The sequence below is a fragment of the Falco biarmicus genome, chromosome 2 (assembly GCF_023638135.1).
Source record: "Falco biarmicus isolate bFalBia1 chromosome 2, bFalBia1.pri, whole genome shotgun sequence".
In the NCBI taxonomy this organism is placed as follows: domain Eukaryota; kingdom Metazoa; phylum Chordata; class Aves; order Falconiformes; family Falconidae; genus Falco; species Falco biarmicus.
Window position 1 is genome coordinate 24,103,856 of NC_079289.1, and position 23,005 is coordinate 24,126,860.

A 23,005-nucleotide genomic window follows, 5' to 3' on the forward strand; every position below is an offset into this window, starting at 1 on the left:
TTTGTTTAGGGTTGGGGTGTTTTTTTCCTGTTCTGAAAATGTTTTCTCTTGTATGTGTACACTGACAAATTCCCTTTATACCTCCTGAGAAAAAGTAATATCTCTATTAAAAGATAAGCTGTGGTGCTTATGGAGTCCCCACCATGCACCAGAATGAAGGGACCTCTTCTCTGGATGCTGTTCTCCATCTAGCATGAGAACTCCCTGGTTGCTCTGAAGCACATAATTTTTGCTAAACCTGGTATAACATCTATTTGAGGGATCAGTATGCATATGGGCTTTTCTCCAAAGCTGCCTCCTTCAGCACAGAGCAAATTAAATTCAGTGTCAGCCTCAGTCTGCTTCCCTCAAGGCCCTTTGAAAACCCCAGCTTTTATGTCATGCCTCGGACTTGCAGCAGTTTACTGTAAAACTTATCAAACTTAATTTGGTTTTCTTTCTTTCTTTCTTTCTCTTTCTTTCTTTCTTTCTTTCTTTCTTTCTTTTCCGTCTTTTCCGTCTTTCTTTCTTTCTTTCTTTCTTTCTTTCTTTCTTTCTTTCTTTCCCAAACTTAATTTTTCTCAGAGCACACAGTTTTCACCATATTCCAAGAGTTTGTTTTGAGCAAAAATTTGGCAATACAGTACATGCACACACAACCACCTTCAGCTGTTCTTCTGTAAGGTCTCCTAAAAATTGTGCATGTTTATCAAAGGGAAGTAGGGAAAATTTTGTTATGAGTTGGCCTGGTAGAGACTTCAATGGGATTTGAGCAAGGTGTGTGTGGATAATAAAAGTTTAGGCATGGGGTCATGATTTTTGGTGGCGTTAGGGTAATCATTGAGAGGTGGGAGAAGAGGAACCTGCACATCTCCAGCTGAAAAGGTGAGCATCATCTGGTGAGCAAAGAGGGGGCAAAAGGGCATAAACCCAGGCATCAACGTGGTCACCGCAACAGAGGTGGGAGCAGGCAGGGGCTCGGGGGTGAGCATCACCTCACACTGAGCTCGTGGCTCGATTTGTAATGCAATGCACGAGAAGTTTATGAATATAATTCCAGGGAGGATCTGTCTGAAGTGTTATCACAGGCAATTTCCCTAATTAGGGGAAGTTCATTTAAACATGGAGATGTGCCAGAGCTAATCTCTGCGTCCGGTTACCACTCTGCCTGGGAAATGCCGGTGTCTCTAGGCTTAACACTGATGCAAACTGAGCAGCCATCTGTTGCAGGCCCACACTGACCAGTCATGGAGGGCCAGAGAGGAGGAGAGAAGGTGCAAGGGCCAGGGTAACATTTTCCCCTCCTTTGGCTCTGAGCACACAGATACTGATATGGAAACACCCAGTCACTTCCCCAGAAAAATAAAAACATAAGAGCGGGGGGGCTGAGCTGTTTTCCTGGCTCTAAACCACCACTGAAATGAGGGAAATGCAGGGCTGAAGCATCGCTACCGCTCCTCATGGTGGAGGAGGACATGGGAGAATTGGATCAGCCTCCCCTCTGCTCGGCAAGGAGGAGGTGGGCTGGGGCCGAAGGGAGGGGTGGGCAGCCTCACCACCAGTGGCTTTTTCCAGCTGAAACACCTGACCTCTGATGGAAATACTGAATTGATTCAGGATGCTGAGGAAAATGCTGGTTAGTAGTGGAAGCAAGGAGATGAGGTGGGGGGCTGATGAAGAAAACCCTTTAATTTCAGACTGCTGAAAGGCCTCCCAGAGAAAGCCCAAGATGCAGTACAGAGGAAGCCAGAAACAGTTATGGAGACAGGGGCTGCAGATAAAGGCGCAAGATACCACGAGCTCTCAGATATCGCAGCCACAGAACTCTCTCCTCTCACAGATCAATAAAAAAGATGCAGAGAAAAAGAAAAGAAGAGAGGAAAAACCCCACGTTCCCTGGTAAATACTTCCTGAAGCCTCAGCTCTTGGCTATATTACCCAGTATCAGCCCTCTCTGAACTTGCTGTCCTTTCATTCACTTCAATCAGTCACTATTGACCCAAGCTTAATTTTCTGTTATTTCATGTTATTTGTATTGCAATAGCGTGAGGTGGCAGGATTGCCGCTGTGCTGTGCACCGAAGGGCAGCCCGTGAGCAGAGGACATCAGGAACCATGGAGGCAAAGAGGCTGAGTGCCTCCATTTCGCAGACACTGACCACGAATCGTGTGCTGACAAGAAGTCTGGGGAAAAGAGAAGGAGCTGACAGCAGGCTTCCCCATGACAACCCTTTTGCATTTTTGTTCCCCCAGCCAAGACAAACCTTTCTTTTCCCTCATCTCCCTCATCAGCTTTGCTCCTAGTAGGAGTCTTTACATACTTTAAAGCTTTTAAAAGCCTTTTCACTTCAACTTTGGATTTGAGATTTGTGGAAGTATGTATATATAAAAGTATGTGTGGGCATAGGCACATACCTTAAGGAACTCCTAAACTAAAAGGCCTGTCAAGGTTACATGCTGAGTAAGCGTTTCCCTCTGTCACCCCCCGCCTGGTCGTCCTCCCCGGTGACTGATCCTGTGCCTGGCATGGCAACGCACAGCACCTTGTGCAGGCTGCTGGTCCCTGGGCTCAGCCCAGGACTGATAACACATTTCCACTGTGCACACCTTGCAGCTAGCGCAGGGTCTCCACCTGGTTGTTTCAGAGATGCTAGTGTCCTCTTGGTGCTTGGAAAAAATAGCAACTATGGGGTTACAAGGCTGCACAGGAAAGTGAGTCCCAGCTCAGGTCCAAGGAGGCTGCAAGGGACCTCTGTGTGGCCTGGAACAGTGAGTTGCAGCAGAAAGCTGCAGTGTCCCCCGCCTCACTGATCCACCAGCTCTGGAATGCTTTAGCACCTCACCGTCAGGCATCATGTGTTCTGCCCTGTTGCAGCTGGTCTAAGGGAAACCCTTACTCCAAAAGCACCGTTCGTACACCATGGGCACAGACACCCTATGTGGCTTCACCAAGGGCAAATCATGCCTGACTGATCTAGTGGCCTTCTACAATGGAATGATTGCACCAGTGGTCAAGGGAAGAGCTACAGATGTCATCTACTTGGACTTCTGTAAAGCTTTTGATACCATCCCCCCCAACATTTTTGCTGCTAAATTGGGGAGATATGGGTTTGATGGATGGACTGTTAGATGGATAAGGAATTGGCTGGATGACCACGCCCAATGAGTTGTGGTCAACAGTTGAGTGTCCAAATGGAAATCAGTAATGAGTGGTGTCCCTCAGGGGTCCTTACTGGGACTGATACTATTTCATATCTTCACCAGTGACACAGACCATGGGATCAAGCGCACCCCCAGTGAGTTTGCAGACACCAAGCTGGGTGGTGCGATTGGTATGCTGGAGGGAAGGCATGCCAGCCAGAGGGACCTTGAAAGGCTTGAGGAGTAGGCCCACGTGAACCTCATGAAGTTCAACAAGACCAAGTGAAAGGTCCTGCACTTGGTCTGGGGCAACCCCTGGGGAGTGAAGGGATTGAGAGCAGCCCTGCAGAAGAGGACTTGAGGATACTGATGGATGAAAACTAGACATAAGTTGGCAATGTGCTGTCACAGGCAACCCATTGTATCCTGAGCTGCACCAAAAGCAGCGTGGCCACGAGATCTCTGCTCTGCTCTGGTGAGACCCCACCTGGAGTACTGCCTCCAGCTCTGGGATTCCCAGTACAAGAAGGTCCATACCTGTTGGAGTGGGTCCAGAGGAGAGCTACAAAAATGATCAGAGGGCTGAAGAACCTCTACTATGGAGACAGGCTGAGAGAGTTGGGGTTGTTCAACCTTGGAGAAGAGAAGGCTCCAGGGACACCTTATTGCTCCCTTTCAATACTTAAAAGGGACTTGTAAGAAAGATGGAGGGACAGGATGAGGGGTAATGGTTTTAAACTGAAAGAGGGTAGGTTTAGATTGGTGGTAAGGAAGAAATTCTTTAAAATGTGGGTGGTGAGACACTGGGACAGGTGGCCCAAAGAAGCTGTGGATGCACACACCCGGTAAGAGCAAGGGCTGTGGCACAAGGTCTTGGCAAGGCTCTCCTGTGCCACGGAGAGCTGTCCCCACAGCACGGGGGAGCCTGAGCAGTGCCACACACCCAGGGCTGCTCTGGCCCCTGAAGGCTCAGAAAGTGGCTCCTCCTTTTTGCTTCATTAGGGGAATTTTGCTAATTTTATGGACTGTCAGGACTGATGTTTCTCTGACCATTTGTCAGAAGCACCACAGCAGAAATAGTACCATTAAAAATGGATCATACATGTGACTCAAAACTTAAAGCCATTATGTGGGCTGCCTCTAAAATTTATACCTTAATCTTGTGAGATGGGTTCATAAAGGAGCTCCATTTCAGATTCCGATTTTCATCTCTTCACGCAGCCAGTGCTGAATGATTAAAAGCACTTTTCTGACAGGCTCTTTGTTTACATCCTCTCTCACTCATCCCTAAAAATCACGAAGTGAGTTTTCCAATATCTCATTAGTCACCTAAGAATACGATTCCCACTGAAATTCATTACTTGCAGTTTAAGGAAGATCTGCGATACATTGTAATTAAAGCTTGATTAAAAATCCTTTATTTCCCAAGGAATATTTCATCCCCTTAATAATATTTATTAACAATCTTTAACCACGACCCAAAAATTGTCAGGTTTTTGCCAGTTCAGTTCCCTTGGCAAGCAGGCAGGGAAAGCCAGGCAGGGAGAGCCCTTGGCCCTGCACAGGTGCCTGTCTCCTGCCTTGGGCTCACCTCGAAAACCCTGTGACTCTTTCAGCACCTGCACTTGACTATTCTTACATTTGACTGTTTCTAAATTATTAACGTGCCTTGCATCTGGTGCTGTGGCTTTGTCTGAAGCCTCTTCTTTGATGTCAATTGCCTTTGAAACTCTGCCTGGATGCGCAGGCAAGCCACGCTGCTTCTCCTGCAAACCACCACCCTGTGGGATGGTATTTCTCTTGCTGAAAGTGGTGCAGAAGGTCCTATAAACCCTGTGAAACTCAGGCCATGAAGTGATGTATTGTTTTAATGTTTGGGGTTTTTTTTAAGAGCATGGCCACGCTGTCTGTCTCACAAGGTGTGGAGCATCTCCTGAAGTCATCAGCAGCTAGCCAGAGCATCGGCATGTCCTCAGAGGCCCACAGCATCACACAGGATTGGATCCATTTGTTGCTGTAGGATTATACCCTTCCAGTGCCATGGAAGAAAACTCAAGCATCATTACTGCAGACAGTGTATTGCAAAAATGACCATACTGTGTGATAAGCACAGACTGCAAGCAGCTGGGTTGCCCAGAAAGCTGTCTGGGAAGCAACGTCTTCTACTGGAGGAGTAGAAAAAGGACATGCCAGAGCAATCTTACCCATGGCGTGTACTTGAACCCTCCAACCCAAAGCCATTTAAAGATACTATGAGGCTGGAGTTTGAAGCCAGGCTTTGGCATGCAGGGCAGACTAATCATTGCTCCCCACCTTGACCTTAAATCCTGGAACATGTCAAAAAACAAAACACAGGGGCAGGAAAGAGTCAGCTATGACTCTTAGCAAATCAAGTGGACCAGCTGATTACCTGTTGATGAGCAATTTAATTTAAGCTCAATTATACGCTCTGGAAGTCTGGCTCTCAGGGAGGTAATTACCCGGATTTCCGCCCTGTGATGGGGCCCAGCACGCTGGGTGTACGTGATGCAAGTATGAGCTTTAGTGCCCATGAGCATCCCACCAGGCTGGCTGGCACAGCGGGCTGCTGCGGTGGAAGTCCTGACTGCTAGGCAGGGGGGAAGGGGGAAGGCAGCCCTGGCTGCAGAGTGCAAGGAGGAACCACGCTGCTCATCATCTCATGCCACGGCACTTTTGAAACACCAATTAAGAGGGGCCAGCTAAAGAATGCTTTTAATTCAGAAAAAATCCAGTTTTCAGCCATGGGCTGAATTTGATGATGCTGTTTGATTTGAGGGAAAGCCAGGAGACGGCCAGGGAACCAATGCCTCCTGACATTAACACAAGCTGGCTGGGCCCCCAAGCTATCGCAGTTATATTTGCTGGAGACTTATCTTTCATGTCCAGTTTATATTTAGGCCTGGTTGGGCAAGGATTTCCCACGCTGCTGGGCATGTACTCATTTCCTCTGACATTCATGGCAGCACTCACATGAGGGAGGACTGGCTAAGGTGGGCAGGGGGTGACTTCTGGGCTTGTGTGAGAAAAAGCAAAGTTTTCAGAAAGGCAAAGGGCTTCCTCGCCTTGGATGTTTCGACTGCAGCTCACACTGCAACAACCACCAGGTTTGGTCAGGGCTCCATTCTGGGAGGGCGTCCTGCAACCAAGGTGGGGAAATAATTCTGGCTGCAGCAGGAAACCCCATTTCTTTAACCTCTTAACACTTCAACGCTGTATTAAATGCTTCTGTTATGGTCTTTGGTAAATTCTTTCAACATTTATTTCTTTGCTGTGTAATTATTTGTGCCCTGATCTTGCTCTTTCAAAGCAAGAGGAGCAGGCATGTTATAAACACAACTGCAGTGAGAGTAATACCAGCATGATTGCTTAAAAATCAGTAGCACTAGGGCATGAACTGTGAGCCAAGCAGTTGGTATTTCTGAAGGTGAATGAGGCCTTATATTGCTTTTATCCAGGATCTACAGGAGGAAATAAAATTTATATGCTTAAAGATCATATCACAGCACGCTGTAAAGTGCAAACAGTATTTGTTGTGAAATGTCTGGCAAAGCTTTGTGGGCACAAATATGGATCATTAATTAGGAAAGAATATTTCTGCCGTTACAAGATCACGTATTTTGGGGGTAAAGAGAAGGTACATAGCAAAACTGGGGTCTGATCTTACTTCCACTTGTGTCACCAGCAGCAGTATGAGGTCTCAGCTGAGCAGAAGCCTTCTCCAGCTTCTGTCCATCACCCATTCTAGAGCAGGTCTGTTCCCTGAGCATTAGCCTCATCTGTCAGCACACGCATGGCTACTTGCAGCATCAACGTCTGAAACCACTGATTGACAGCCCAGATTTCCCAGTCCAGCTCCTCAGAAAAGCTGGTCTAGCTGTGCAGTTTCCTTTACTTAATGCAAAAAGAAAGAAAGGGTGAGAAAAATACGATTATCAGTCAGGTTTATGTGTCCCACATTTCTATGGCAACCGTACGCAGTTCAGCAATGACACTGGTACACCCAGGCACTGTCTTAACAGCGACCACCTCAAACCAGCAGCCTGAAAACTGTGCTGGGAATCTGTGCAGCCACCCTGAGAGCGAGGCACAGGAATTAGAGGGCCAGCACAGAACCCCCCCCAGGGCATTTTGATTCCTTTACTAGAGGCATGAGTCATGATGTGCAGCGCACAGCACATGACGGCAAGAGAGCCACAGCCCCCTATTAGGTGAACGAGCACTTGTTGTCAGAAGGCTTTCAAGTGATTTAGCAAGCAGTACTGGGGAGCACCCACCAGCTTTGGGGTGATGTGAGGGATCCAGCAAGGAAGGGAAGGCTGTGATATGAGGTGCAGGCTTTGCTGTATTCATGCTTTCACGTAAACAAGCAGGTATCAAAACGTGCCTGACCTTCCCCGACTCCCTCTCTGCAGTTTTGGTCCAAGCTGTGATGGGAGAGGAGGGAGCATGGGAGATCAGCCACCAGCAAGAAGCCACATCAGCAGGCACAGGTTTGTTGTAGCTTGAGGAAGAAGCGAAGGACAAAAAGCGTATGTATGTTTGTGTGGGTGTGCATGTGTGAACAGGCTAGTCGGGATATCCACCAACTGCTTGTAAGGGCTGTGCCCCCCGAGTCAACACAAGCCATGGCTACTGTAGCCCAGCCAGGCTTCTAGCCATGTCACAGCACTGAAGGTGATGGCAATGGAGTAGTTTGGAGCAACAGGAGGAAGTGTTTCAAAGGTGCATTGCACAATAGGGCTCTAAGCTCCGAAAATGAGTGGTTAAATGTGGGGGAAACTCTCCAAGACACTACTGCTCCCAGCAGCAGCATGTTTCCCCTTGGCAGGGGATGCCCCCATCTCCCCCCACAGCTGTCCCTGGCAGAATGCTGGGGGTCCCAGGACAGACTCTGCTGTGTGCCATGAATTTGGCTATGTGGCAGCCTTACCACCACTGGCTGGCCAGTGTCATATGTGGGCTGAAAGCCTAGCTGGTAAAATATCTTTGGGGCACAGATTAAAACTAAGAGACAGCACAAGGAAGAAAGATGGTTTCACAAGGAGGAGTTTTTGGGAAAACTGATGAAGCCCAAGACTTTGTGCCACAAGCACTGGTAGGCAGTGATGGGAATGTAAGAGCCCCGGAGTCATGTGGAGGTTTCCTGCATGTGGTGGGATGTCTGGGGGTTTGGAGAGCCTGCAGAAAGAGGGGGTTGACTCTGCTTTCTCTGTTGGTAATTCTTTGAGGGGCAGGAGAGAAAGGGAAGGCATGTGAGCTTCACCACCTCCCAGGCTGGCTCCTTTGATGCTCTGGGGCTGCAGCAGCCTGGGTTTTGGGGCAGAAGCATACAGGTCTAACACTGCTCATCCTGATGGCCGGGCTAGTTTTTTCCACTTAAGTCTTCGAGAATCTTGACTTGAATGGGAACCAAACTTTAATAACTCCAATGAATATCTGTCTATACCTTTTGCTGAGGCTGAATATCTTTAATACGTTACGTCGCCTTTCTTCTTTCCCATTTCTCAAGTCATCCTCTTAGTCTTATTCTAAGCAAATACAGACTTTAGGCTTCTTGAGAAGTCAAATATTTAAGGAACTCTCTCAGTGATGGCATTTTCCATCCAAAGTCTGTGACTAACACATCACTGCTTGCTAAGTGGAGGGTGAGGGCTGGCCACCCGTGGGGCCACATCAGCAACAGCGTACCAAGCACATCGAGGGAAATGATAATTCCCCTCTGGCTGGTACCGATGAGGGCCTGTCTGGGGTGCTGTGTCCAGTCTTGGGCTCCCCAGTATGAGAGAGACATGGACATACTGGGAGGGAGGGGGCGGGGCGGGGGGGTCCTAATGCTGTCTACAGGGGGACTTGATGCTGTTGTCCATTGTCTAAAAGAGAGTACAGGCTCTGCCCTACATTTTTTCCCACTGAAATGATTCTGAGACTCTGCAATTCTATTATTCAGATAAAAAATTATGAGAAAAATGAAAAGAAGAGTAAACGTGTTGTTTCTGTTTAAATTCTGATGGCAGCAGTCTTGAGCACAGCTCTGAAATGATTCAGTCTGATGAGTCTGCCGTTGGTTGTGGCTGAGAATAACATAAACTGCAAAATATAGCTAAACATTGTTTATTCTAAACCTAAAACTAGATTTTCCCTTTTTTTTTTTTCCTTATGAGTTTTCAAATTCACACAGAAGGCTTCTGCCCCCCTAGCCACATACATATCAAATACTGGGTTTGCTTTGCTGTGTGAAAGCAGGGAGCTGGATCCACCCGGTTCTGACAATGCTTGCTCATTATGGCAGCGTGGCCATTTTATTTGCTTCTGCCCTGGAACAGAAATAAAGCCGCCTTTTGATTTTCACATTATATCTTGAGTATTCTCAAGAACCATACCCTTATCACTACAAACCTACGTGCAGATAGAAGGCCTGGCACCCACTCTCCATGAGGTCTTGCCAAGCGAGTGGAGGGTGCTGCCCCCTGCTAAGAAGCTGCTTTATTCTTGCTGCTTTGCTACAAACTCCCCTGGTGCTTTCTTGTGTCCCAGGTCCTTGGGCTGCCTTCACAGGGTAAAAACTCCACTCACAGGAGCTTCTTGAAATCTCCCAGGGATGTGATGCAAATTCAAGTCTCCCTCTCTTCCAGTTTCTCTAAGAGGTAGTGTTTCTGGCTGCTCTGATCTCTCTGGAAACAGAAGGGTTTCTCAAGCAGAGCATACCCCATCTTGCAGGCATTCAGATGCTCTCCCCCAGGTGGACAATCCCAGCCTGTGGCTCCATCGTAATTAAATTCAGCAAAATCACCCATCTGGGCATGTCTGACCCAGATTTGACACAGGCACATACATGGGTGCATTTCTATCAAACCAGCCAGGGAGGTGGCACAGGGTTGCACTAGCTGCAGCGGAACAGACGGCCCCTCGATGTGACACAGAGTTAACCCATTAACTTTCAAAAAACAGGTTCCCACCAGCAGAGCATTTTTATCCTAGATCAGTTTTTTGTATCAGGGGGATATGGCATTTCTGGTGTGTTGGAAGAAGTCCCAGAACTCCACTCAGCCCCCTGCCAAGCACAAACCCAGGGAGTCCTTTCTGTCCCAGCAGTCAGTGATTCTCCTAACAGCCAGTGCCCTGGCAGCCACACAGAAGGTGTAGGCATAGGCATGGTGCAAATGCCTGCAGCTCCTTACTGTGGATGAGGCATGCCTGGGAGGAATCGGCTGTTGAAGGTGGTGAGGAGCCTGGGAAGACTGAACCCTGCACCATCTCCCAACAGATCCCACAACGTAGATCTCTACAAATATTGCAGACAGCAAGACAACACGGCGAGCTTGGCTGCCCCGTGCCACTGGCTCTTCACACAAAGCCTCTGAGATGGTGATCATGGCCAAACAGCCCAGAGACCACCTGAGGTAGCAGCTAAATCATGGACACTCAGATACACTCCTCTTGGCTCCTACAGCTCCTGGAAAAGCCCAGACAGCTCTTGTGGTGGTTCCCATTGGCAGGTCTCTGCTGCCAGGAGCTTTCCCCTGCTTCTCCAAAGTAGTCTCAGCTCCTGCAAACTCCCATGTGATTTCAGGCACCAAGCCTCCTGAAGGGTAGCAGAGAAAGCAGAGAGGGAGCCTGGAAGCTTCTATGTGACACCAGGGAGCCAAAACAGTGGATTTAAGAATTGGACTGTAAAACAGGGTAACTCACATCTGCCAGGATGAATCTCCCATGGGTTGTCTGAAACTAATGCTTTAGGTATGGCACTTCTCTGTCACAGCAAGGAGTCACTGTCTTGCGTGTGACCATCAACAGTGACAAGAGATTAGGAAGGAAGAGAGCTATCATGGTGACAACCTGTATTCATATGACGTACTGCAGCACAGACCCAGATAAGGCAAAAATAGCATTGTGATTGTCTGGACAGGTCAGCGGATGATCATTAATTTGGAGGGGCAGTTTTCAGGGCGATTAGAGAAATATCTCTGAACACTCGTGACCTGTTTCTGTGCCATACAGGTGGTGCCAGCTCTCATAGCTGGTCATAAAGCATCCCCATGGAGCTCAGGGACAAGGGCTGGCACAGGACACTAGGAAGAGCATTGTAGTGGTCCACGAGCTGCTGTCCCATGCCAGGCAGAGTGTTCTCTGCAAGGGATGCTGAAACAACAGGGACATGCTGAGGTGACATCTGCCTGAGGAATGGGTTGGACAACAGTGTGTGTCGAAATGATTGCTGGGCAGAGTGGGTGCCCTGTGAGTCATGGCAGGATGGGGAGTGAAGGATTTTTGCTCCTCACCCAACAGCCCTGGCTGGGCACCGGTGGGTGGGAGGCACACAGGGAGCTGCCCCCTCCAGTGCTGAGGCCCTAGCAGCTCCTCCACACGTGTGTCTCATTGCAAAGGAGTCGCCTCAGAGGTGACCCCTGGTCCTGAGCTCTTCAGACTGGTGGGGGTTTGCCTTCAGCCTCTGTGCTGAAGGGGATGTGCCATGAAAAGGAGACCATTCCCACACACTCCCTTTCTTTCTCTTTTGCTATTTTTACCCCTGTCAAATCGAGAACAAAACCAGGATCAAGGGAACACAACCCACATCTCTCCTAAGTGATGTGCTGGGGAGAAACCTGAGAAGGATCCACGTGGGCATCACATAAGAGATATATATAGAGAGAGAATAAGCCAGCCCCAGGAGGTTTCTTTACAGGTGGCTGGCAGTCCCCCAAACAAGGTGAGCATCTCTGTGGTCCTGCTCCCACCAGCTGCATCCCGGGCTGCTGGCTCAGCTGCTGGCCAGGCTGCTGAGGCAGGGCCAGGAGAGCTGGTTTCACAAGGCACAGCATGTACCTTTGCTCCAGGCTCAGCCCTGCCATCATCAGGCCTTCACCCAAATCCTTTGGGAGGCCATGTCCTTTATATTCAAGAGGCTGGAGCAAGCCCTTGGCCCTGGATCTCACCTGTGTGTTATAGGAGGGCTACTGAGCCCAGATGGATGGCTGCTCTCCAAAATCCTGTTGCACGGAAAAGCCACTCAGCCCATCTGCCTGGGATGTTTGAGCATCTGCCTTAGCATCTTAGGAGACAGTATTGATCACTAGGCAGGTAATGAGTGAATCTGCCCACCTTTCCCTCTGCCCTGCACCTGCCTTGCACACAATGGCTCAGGGAACCAACATTATATTTCCATTTTTTACCTGCTTGCCTTGGACACGTACACCGAGCAATTATGGCACACAGGAAAACAGCAATAAGAAGTATATATAGCAAACCTGCCATCTACTTTTTTTTAACTGCAGAGTTGTCTTTTAAGCTGGATATTACAAGGCTTACTCACCACCTTATTTTAAAAGGTAAAGAGAGTGAAAGAGCCCAAATGACTCATCTTGTTGGCTAGCAGAAAGCTGGGCCACCACTCCTCCCTCCTCAGCTCCAGCTGCCAGCACCGGGGCCCTTTGGGCAGGATGCTGCTGAGGCTCCCTTTGCCAGGGCCATTTTTGCTTAGCAAAACACCAGCATGTAAGGAAAAATGCTTAGTGCCGCTGGAGGAGGAATGCACACGAGAGGGTGTGTTTGTGTGCACACAGGCACATGTATACAATGATGTTGTTTCTGTGACAAAACAGGCAGTGCTCTGGCTATCCCGCCCCGGTCCGTAGACCAGCCTCCTGAGCACATGGCTCAGTCTATCCCCTCTCAGCAAAAGGCAGAGGCTAGGAAGAAGGCAAACCCCTGTTTGCAGGGCCACACCTGCCCTTGTCCCCATACCCCAAAGCGATGCCAGGGCGAGGGGCTTGCCTGGGCTCACACCAGAGCCAGCAGCAGAATTCAGATTTACAGAGCCCAGCATTGTGCTTTGTGCTTAAGAGGGGTTTAAGCTGAAATCTTCCTTTACCAGCCCACATATACAGATCAAAGGGCAGGATACCATGCAGGCTTTTTTGGATCAAAGATGCTTTAGAAGGAACTAAGCATGTATTTCTGACCCGTTCCCTCCCGGCTCCGAGATGAAGGATCACGCCAGGCTCTCTGGCAGCTCCGCTGGGAAGGCGGCTTCCCCTCGAGGGAGTTTTTACCACATGACATGTGTCTGCGGGCATGGGAGGAACAAGTGATAGCATCAGCTGAGATAAGAGGAGAGAAGCCGTTACCCTGGCAGCCCCGAGGTCAGGAGAAGAGGCGGCTGAGCAAACCCCAGCTCCAAGGGCCTAAAGCACCACAACCCACATGCTGTGGATTATTTTGGAATAAACACACACATGGCACTCCCAGCGCTGAATTGCTTCCCAACATCCTTTCCGGAGCAGTGCTGGGGTGGCTGTGGTCCTCCTTGGCAGCAGGGCTGTGCCGGGGCTGCTTCATGTGCACCTGCGGGTCAAACGCATGCTACGAATCCAGCCCAGCCGCAGCATCATGCAGAATGGTCCCCTCTAATAAATAAACCAGTTCAGTCTCCTGCAGGAAGAGTCCCTTTATCTCTGCCTCATCCCAAGATAGCAGGAGTAAATATGACCCAAGGCAGTCACATTTTAGCAGCCTGTAAAGGCTCTGTGCTCAGGTAAGCAGGCTGGGAGCAGCGTTAGGAGCTGCTGCTGTGCAGCTGAGAGGGTTTCAGAAAGGAAGGTAAATTTAGGTCCATACCAAGTACTTCCATCTGAAAGATTTATTGCTCTGCCTGGAAGCTGTGCCCGCAGAGAGAAATGAGACAGTATCACTGGAGAGATGACTGCCCACTTTAAGCATAAACTGTGCCCAGCTCATCCTTTCTGTGTTGTTCCAGATTTGCCTGAGGAACCTGTCAGACAAAAAAACCCATATATTTTGCTGTCAAATGCACCTGCTCAGGCAATTTTTTCCCTACATGACTTGACCGCGCAGTTCTGGATGCAAAACCATGTGGGATGAGCTCTCTGCCCCTGCCCTCGCTGGCTGCTGCTGCTGGGTCCCCCTGGCCTGGTGCCCCTTGCACCGACAGATGCACCCCAGCATCCCGGCACCGCACTCTGTGCTTCCAGCCTGCTTTCTTGTGGGTGTGCACACACGAGCTTCTTGCTTCTTGCTGCCTCTTTGCTGCTCACCAGACTAACTTTTTACCTTACTGAGCAATTTCAGCTCAATGTGGCAGCAGGGCAAAGGTGACCCAGGTAACCAGGTTTGTACAAATTCAGTTAAAAAAAAGGCCCTCAGGTAAGACGGGATGCCGTGTGCACTGGGGAAAGCTGCACAAAAAGCTGGTGTTAAGGGGACATCAGGAAACCCAGGTGAGCGTGATCCCTAACACAGGCGTAATATGATGGGGGAGGCTGTGTGATGACCCAGACGTTAATGGAAAAGGCCTAGTTTGCCATGATAAATGTGCTGAGAGCTGCAAATCCCTGTGCATGCCGTGCTCCCAGCCTCTTTCAAGGCCAGGAATTAAGCCAGCTTTGCAGGCAAAGCCACGAGAACGCTGGGGAGCTGTCAGCCCAGCCGATGATTTAATAAACCAGTAACACCACAAGAAGGGCCAGGGCCAGGCTGGGGCATTCTGGCCGCTCTCACGGTAGCACAGCATCCCTCCAGCTTCGTGCTAACCCCAGACCACCATAGCCCACACGCAACCATATGTCTGAACCACAGCAGTAGATGGAGCATCTGCCACCGTGCTGGCTGGCTTGTTGAGAGCTGGGGGGCACGGGTCCAATGGGAGCAGTTTTATTTCCTAGTCTGGAGAGGGTTTTCTCCATTTGGAAGAGGACTATCAGCCTTTTCTGACCTTCTTCCAAGGGACAGATGTTTTTGCTCTATCGCTCATTCACTGCTAAAGCTTCGGGCAATAGCTACCGCTATTTCTTTTCGGTTTTGGATTCAGTTCCACAGCAGCGGTCCCTGGCTGAGTTAGTCTGTTTAATTAGTTATTAAAATGGAACCACTTTTTTTTCATCACATCTCCTACCATTCTGGAACAGGTCCACTAATAGTAGACACAACTGAGACAAGCATCTATTACCCTGCCTTGAACAGACTAAATAGCTTTGGCAAGTCAACCTTTCTCCTTTGGATTTGCCAGGCATCTGACTCCTGCTCATCTCAGCTTTTGGGAGGGTACGGCTGCCAAAGGCAGAGCAACCAGGCCAGGCACAGCCCTCCTTCACCCCAATGGCAGCGTTCCCACCTGGCATTACAAACGGATTTAGGGTTGCTCCATTTCTTTGGGGTGATGGTTGGCTCTGAAAGCCTGATTAAGTGCCAGAGGTGTCTCGTGGCAGGATTTCCTGTTTACTTTGCCCTACGCCTTGTTATTAGCATCACACCTCTGCTAAACGTGCATCCTTGCACTGCAGCTCTGTGGGAGTGGGGTGGGAGGAGGCGGTTTGGGCAGGTGAGTCAGGAAAGCACTGGGTGTGATGGCTCCAGGCTGGGTGGGGAAAGAAGAGGAACCCTGTGGGAGCAGCCACGTCGTATTGCTCAGGGACAGCCCCCAGTGTGCCTCCTCTCCCCACAGTAAACCCACCATTCACTTTCCAGAAATGCCCTGGGTGGAGGTGAGAGCCCACCATGTGTTAATGCAGGGTTTGTTATGGCACAGGGTGCCCAGGAGCCAGGCACCAGCCGGGCAGTGTGGAGAACAGCAGCTTGGCTCTGAGCTCCAGCCCTGCTGTCAGCTCTATCAGCTTGCTCTGCTCACTAAGAATTAATTTTGACTCTTGCTGTCTTAACAGGGTGATGCCAGGGGCATGGACAGATACTGAAGGGTCACAGGTTGCTTCCCCTGGCTGCTTTTTGTCCTTTAATGCATTTTAACCTTCCAGTATGCTTGTCTCCCCAGGAGGAAGGTGCTGCAGGCTCTGCCCCGTGTGTGCAGCCTCACCAGGGCTCAGTCACCCTGGTCCCACCAAGCACTGCTCCACCATGTCCCACACCAAATTAAACAATGACTTATGAGTAGGCTTGGTACCAAAGGACCAGCTCCGAGTGCCTGGCAGAAATAAACCAGCATTCCAGTGGGGCAGAAGAAAGTGTCACAGTTGCTCCTAGGCAGCACTGAGGGAAGCCAGTACAGACAACAGGGTGAATATTTTGGTTTCTTGGCTTTGTGGCAGGCTGGTCATTAGCCTGGCCTTTGCATCAGGATAGTGAGATGTTGCTGCACCAAGTGATCTGCACTCCCATGTCCCCCTCTCAGGATGCACGGGACAGTGCATCTCCCAGAGGCAGCTTTAAGCCCCCTCTCCTTTAAAGAGTGATGGTTTCTGAGCCCTTAGCATCTATCTAATACTGTTCCCTTCACTGGCAAGAAGTGTTTCCTGGGCCTGAGCCTTTCTCCTGGCAGTCAAAAAGCAGAAGGACAAGGGCATGTGCCACCCCCAGCCATCCAGCATTCCCACCACTGACACAAGTAGGTGGTAGCTGAAATGTTAGGATTAGCTTTTCCAAGGCCCTTGGGAAAAGCTGAAGGTTTGCTGCTAAAAAAGGGAAAACCATCAAAAGAGAGATTTTCTTATCAGACATGAGTGTTTGCTACTGCAAAGCAAATAAGAAACGCCTCAGGGCTACACTGAGCACTCATGATCGCCTGGTTTAAGAATTTGCATGGGCAGCTGCAGGGAGGGATGATCACACCAGCTCTGCCTCTGCATGTGACCTGCCACACCTCCCTGAAGCCAAATTTGCCACTTTACCTGATTTGCAGTAAGACTGCGCCCCCTCTAAATGGCTTAACTAGCACCTCCATGAGAGGGGCAGAAGACAGGACGTACCACACCACCATTGCCACAGCCATTACCAGCTGGAGGCGGCATCATTTCACCAGGTGACAGAGCTGTGGACTGTGTTAAAGGGATGCCAGGGCTCGGTACCCGAAGAAACTGAAATGTTGGGGCTGACTGTCATGCACACCCCTGAAGCTGCAAAGGCAGCTTGGGAAAAGGGGCCATCCCTTCCCTCGCTCCTTAAAATCCCCATGGCCATGGTGCTGGTGGGTGTGCACCTCTGTGGGCGCTGGGATGACCCCCTGCCTGGCATGGGGCCAGGACATGGCTGGGGGCAAGAACCTGGTCTCGAGAGGTGGAAAGTTCTACTGGAGCCAGCACCATCCCACGCTGAAGCCAGCACCACCACCACGTCCCAGGGCTGGGTGCTGCCCCTGGCCCAGCTGGGGTGGAAGGTGTCTAACCCTGGCAGGTTTGGGTTGCATCTCCCCCGGCTACTGTTCATGGGCCCCAGCTCCCCTCCTCGGGCTATGACAGCAAAAGCCACCCGCAGCCCAAGCTGTGGGGCTGGAGCTGCTATCACAGGCAGACAGCATATGCAGGGGCACCCGCATGAGTGTTGGGGTGGCTGGGGGAGGGCAGGTGGGGAAACCCTGCCCCTGGCCCTGAGCAAGGTGCCGTTACGTCATGGATTTACTACAGCGTGTAGTGCATGCGCTTCCTCAGCTGCCTTGGCAGCACGCGGGGATGGGGCCCAGGCAGGGCAAGATGCAACAGCTGAGGCAGGAGGACGATTCCTCATCCACCACGAGCTTCCAGCGTGGGCAAGGCTTCCACTCCTCCCCACTGCCCCCCAAGCTGGGCTGGTATCCCGCCAGTCCAGCTAAGCTGTGGCAGCACTGCCAGAGGCCTCCCATGCTGGAGGTGGCTGCAGGCAGCTCCACAGGCAGGCAGGCAGGCAGGCAGGCAGGCAGGCAGGCAGGCAGGCAGGCAGATAGGCAGACAGGCAGGCAGGCAGGCAGGCAGGCAGACAGGCAGGCAGGCAGGCAGGCAGGCTTTGCAGGCAGCTGCTGTGCTGCAGAGCCAACCCCGATGTGCCCCCCACCAGGCAGCCCTGCACCCCTGAATAGCGCCCTTTTTGGTCTGCACTGCACAGAGTGGGGTGCAAGGCAGTCAGACCCTGAAAAAAAATAAGGATAAAAGAAGGAAAAAAAAAGTTGCCTGTGTTTTACCACTGACACTTTGATTGTACTTTCAGAAATGAGGCGTTTGGGGTAACAGTGGGGTCCCTGGGCAGCTCTGGGCTGCAGGGAGAGCTGCAGGCTAAGCACACACACCCTCTTCCCAGCCCAGGCGGAGCCCAGGGGGGATACAATGCACCAAGCACCCACTGCAAGAGCCTTTCTGGCTCCCTTGGGAAGGGGCTAAGTATCTGTGGCAGCAGGAAGAGAGCCAGCAGAGGCCCATGGCCACGCCGTTTGGGGTACCAGGCTGTGGTCTCCCTGCTCTCTGCAAGCCCAGAGCTGCCCACAGCTCCCTGCTAAGGAAGGCTCTGATGAACCTTCAGCCAGCCATGGTGCCCTGGGTCCTTGCATTGCACAGGCAGCCTCAGCCCATCTGCAGCACGGATCCCTGCCCTAGGAGCTGTAAAGAAAGCTGCTCAGCAAAGGCAATGGTCCAGTATCTCTGGAGCTGGGCCCTGGCACTGGTCCTGGCTGACTTCGCGCGGTGGGATGGCAGCAGCAGGGTGAGCAGCGGCGGTGACAGCTGCTCTCTTTGCTTCGGGGGCTCTGTGACGCTGTGCCTCTGGGCTTTGCCACTGCACTGTTTTTAATGGATTACGTTCATCTCCTTAAACCAAGGCCCTGGCAAGATGAAGCAGGCTCCCATTGGTGTGCTTCACTGCTGAGGAAGAGGAGTTGTGTCCACCACAAATAGTAGACCACCAAATCACCATGCTCCAGGTCACCACAGCAGCAAAAGCTATTTTTAAGCTTTTCATTTCAAGAAAGAAAGTGTGTGTGGGGAGGATACCAAGTCTCCCTGTTACACCCTCGCCATGGCTTTTGCTGCACGGCAAAGGGCTGCCATGGCAGGGTACCCCTGCCTCACTCTTCCTCACACCTCTGCCCTCACCTACCTCTCCTGTGAAGGGTTTCCTGCAGCCAGGAGGACGGTTGGTCTGCTCCTGCTCTTGGGAGTGGGTTTCAGGGGTGTTTGGTGTGGGAATTCCTCATGGCTGCTCCCCAGAGAGCGGTGGCAGCAGCAGCAGCAAGCCTTGGCTGCTTCCCCTTTCAGTCACTGCTTGGATCCCCCCAGATTTCATTTCTCGTTTTGATCCTCATTTTCTTTGCACTTAAACGTTTAGGATGTGCCTGCTCAGAGCAACAACAACAAAAAAATCAATACACTGGGCGAACCAAACCCAGGCTGGGGCTGCAGCTGGGGGATGCACAGATGCAGGGTGCCACCGCCATGGCTGTGGGTGTGCAGCCAGCTAGGCCACTTTGCACACTCATTGCACACCTGTGTGCCCAACACAGGGCTGGCAGTGACCTGGGGTCACCTCCCACCATTACTGCTCCAGTATGTCTCTGACATACAGCCTCATGGACTAGCCAAAGCAAAGATCATGGGAGATAAATTTATAAAACTTTATAGCTGTCAATGTGTCTAGCACAGGACATTCAGAGCACCCACAAGCTGCTCATAACACCTGAATACATCTTTTGTATATCTGGGGCAGTGAGGTGGATTCCCAAAGCTCCTGCTCCCCAGTTAGGCACGCTGGCATTCCTTGAATCCCAGGGTTGGAGGTCAGTCACTCCAATACCTCTGTCATCCTAACATGTGCAATTACCATTGTGGCCAGGCTCAGTCCAGCTCCAGTGATGTCTAAATGTTTGCAAATAAAGACTGGCTGCCAGTTTACTCCTTCATCTAAAAGCTGAATTTATGGAGAGGCTGCCTATTCCACTGCTGTTAATGCCAGCTCAGTGTGGTGCAGGGTCACTCAGAGGGACACACTGGCACCGGGGCAGGTTGAGGACACCCCTCCATCACTGCCTGCACCATGCACCCAGTGAGTTTATCCTGAATATTTTGCATCAGGGTGGCCACAGCATTTGACTCATCATGAGGATCCTTTACACTGGGTTAAGGTATTGTTGCACTGAAGCGTTGAGCATTGATAGGTCAAGAGGAGAGAGCATCTCGCAGGAGGTGTTTTTCCCTTAGTTCAGCACTGAAGAAATTACTAAGGGTACTGCTTACTGTTGGGTCAGGGGACGACCGCACCCAGCCTCCCTCCCTGGTGGATATCCATGTTGCCAAAAAGGTGTTGCAGGAATATCAAACCCGGCTCCCTGCATAAGCTGAGAATCAATAATGCTTGGAGAAAGGAAAGAGAGGGGATTTTCTCCTAAGAAAAAGGAATCTGTTTGTTTCCTGGGCAGCATGAAGCTCCAAGCAGCCTTTCATCTGTGACTACAGATCCAGGTCCTCAGGAGAGGTTGACTGGACCACCAGAAGATGGTCAGCTGGAGCACCCTGAGTGACAGGGGCTCCTTGGGTCTGATCAAGGGTAGACAGATATGAACATGTTTTTCTTTAAATTCTATTTGCCTGTCCCCACTACAGAGTAATTTCATATTTATTCTGTATATATTTCTACCCACATAGTGCTCGTCTCCACCCAGGCTCATACAGGATCCCCATCCAGGCATCCACTAACAGGGTGGCCTAAGGCTCTGGTAGATAAAGTCTACTGTCTTTTGGCAGGAGTTTACCCATTAGCTTTCAAAAAGCTGCATCCCAGTGACCTGTCTGTGCCCTTTATACCACTATAAGAGAGTGCAGGACTCCTGTCACCAGGCTGGAAGATGTCACTACAATGTGGATAATTCTTCTGCTAAATTGTTGGTTTCCTGAGGTGTACCATGAAATCATCACCATGGAAAAGCTAGAGATAGGGAAGATGCTGCAGTGTTTCTCCTTGCTGCGGGAGGACTGATGGAGGTCAGCATCATTGTGCAAATGGTGAGGGTCACCTGTAGCGTTTCCCCCATAGCAGCCATGCTTTTGAAGAAGGTTTTGAAGGATTGGGTCTCCCTAAGGGTTGGGGCTTGTTTGCAGTTTTTGCAGTTTAAGACCCACAGGAAAGCTGGATTTAGATGGTGCTGTGCAAACAGAAAATAAAAAGTAATGAAAGTACTCAGGAAAACGGCTAAGTCAGCATTTTAAAACACTAGTTTCATCCTTCAGAACACTCTTTACCAGCATGGTATATGATACAACAAATAGCTGGTCCAAGGTACACAATGCAACATATTATCACTCTTGCTTAGCTGTAGTTCAGCAGCATCCAAGTAAAGTTGCTTGTGTAGTTTTCACTTAACCTGTGTGTTAGGAAAATTAATTACATGATCACATACTGGAGATCAGCTGGGACCCTTGCTCGTATCTGTGACAGGAAATCTGGGAACGTGTCTGGGCTGTGCATAGGAAAGGGTCCTGCCTGCAGGATCCCTGCCTGCGTGATGCAGCTGGGAAGGAAAGAAGGGGACAGAAAGGCGAAGAGGGACAGTGACTTGCTAACGTGACAAGTTAAAGGAGCTGATGGCCCTGCCTAATAACAAGGCTCTTCCCTTGCTGAACTTGTGATGTTTCTAAGTGATGCCACCAGCCCATCAACCCAAAGGTGACCTGGCCTCCCCACCTCCCAGACATGCAGTGAGCAGAAAGAGGAATGCCTGATTTTGAGGAGGGCTAGGCACACACAGCTGCACCAAAACATACTCTGCATATTGAAACTATCCTGTCCTGAGCTTCCCAGATGAGATGGGTGGACTGACCCCAGCTGCCCCACTGCAAAACCACGAGGGGAGGCTTGCCCGTGCCTGCAAGGGGACAGAGGAGACAGCATCACTGGTGGCTGCAGATTGCTGCCACGATGGCAGCATCACAGAAGCATCTGCGAGGAAATTAATCATTATAAAGCCTGTGTGGGGATTACCTGGGTGCACAAAACCAAGCCACGCGCTGGAGATGGATGGTAATGGCAGAAAGTGGTTCAGCGAAGGAGGTGAAGGTCCCAGATACAGACCCATGGCTGGTGCAGGAGAGGATGCCAGGCTGGAGCTGGGACCTGGGGTGACCGCCACCACCCACCATGCTCAGCAGTGCCACACTGGGAAGCTCTCTTCCCGTCTACCACTGCCTCCCTCCACCCAAACCCCCTCACCCCAGCCCTGCGAACAAACTGGTGTGTCACGGTGCAATTACAGACTGTCAGTCCGTGTCAGCCCGAGGTGGGTGGGAATTAAGGCTCCACTGACATCTAGCATTTTTGTCATTTTTGACAGTCTGACTAATTTCAGACTAATTTGGTGTCTTCTTGTGTTCTGTCGTTTGGGTTTGGTTTTTATCATTATTACTATAATTACATTTATGCATGTTTCTGTTTGATTAAACATCAAATAGTAAATACTCGCATGCAGTAGTCACAGCAAGAAGAAATCCAGGGATTTGGTCTCCTGTCTCTAGCTGGGCCCCAGAGCAAACAGCACCCGACTCAGGACCTTCATCTTAGAGGAACGTCTGAAATCTGGAAATGGAAATCAGAGAATTGCCTCTGGGTAAAGCCAGAAAAAACAGTTTGCTGCCCAGCTTCACTGTCCTTTAGGTCCCTACAGCAATCAGGCATCTTCCTCTCTTTACTCACCTGCTGTTTGTTGCTAAACAGTTGCATTCACATGTGAGGCATGAATATTATCTAGAATATTTATTTACGCAACCTCTTAAGCATTTTAGGATGCTTAAAATCATCTTCAGATGCAGAGCACGACCATCAGCAAAGATCACTAAGGCACTTACAGCATCACTTGACCATGGCAAAGATTTCTCTTTTTGGCTAAGTTCTAATTCTTCATCCTGGATAACAGATGCAGTGTGTTTCAGATGGCAGCACCTCGATTCAGAAAATTATTTGTACCTGTCAGCTGTGCAGCAACAACTCACTGTGATCACATTTGCCAGGATTAGTTTAAATGGAATTATTTTCTGGTGCAAGTAGGCAAGTCAAGGGCACACACATAGATCAGTGCCACCAGATTTAAGCTGGTGGTGATGGCATGGCTTTTGGCGGTGAGTGCCCACATCTGGGTTATCAAGTGGCTACAAAGAGATGAGGAAGAAGGGCAC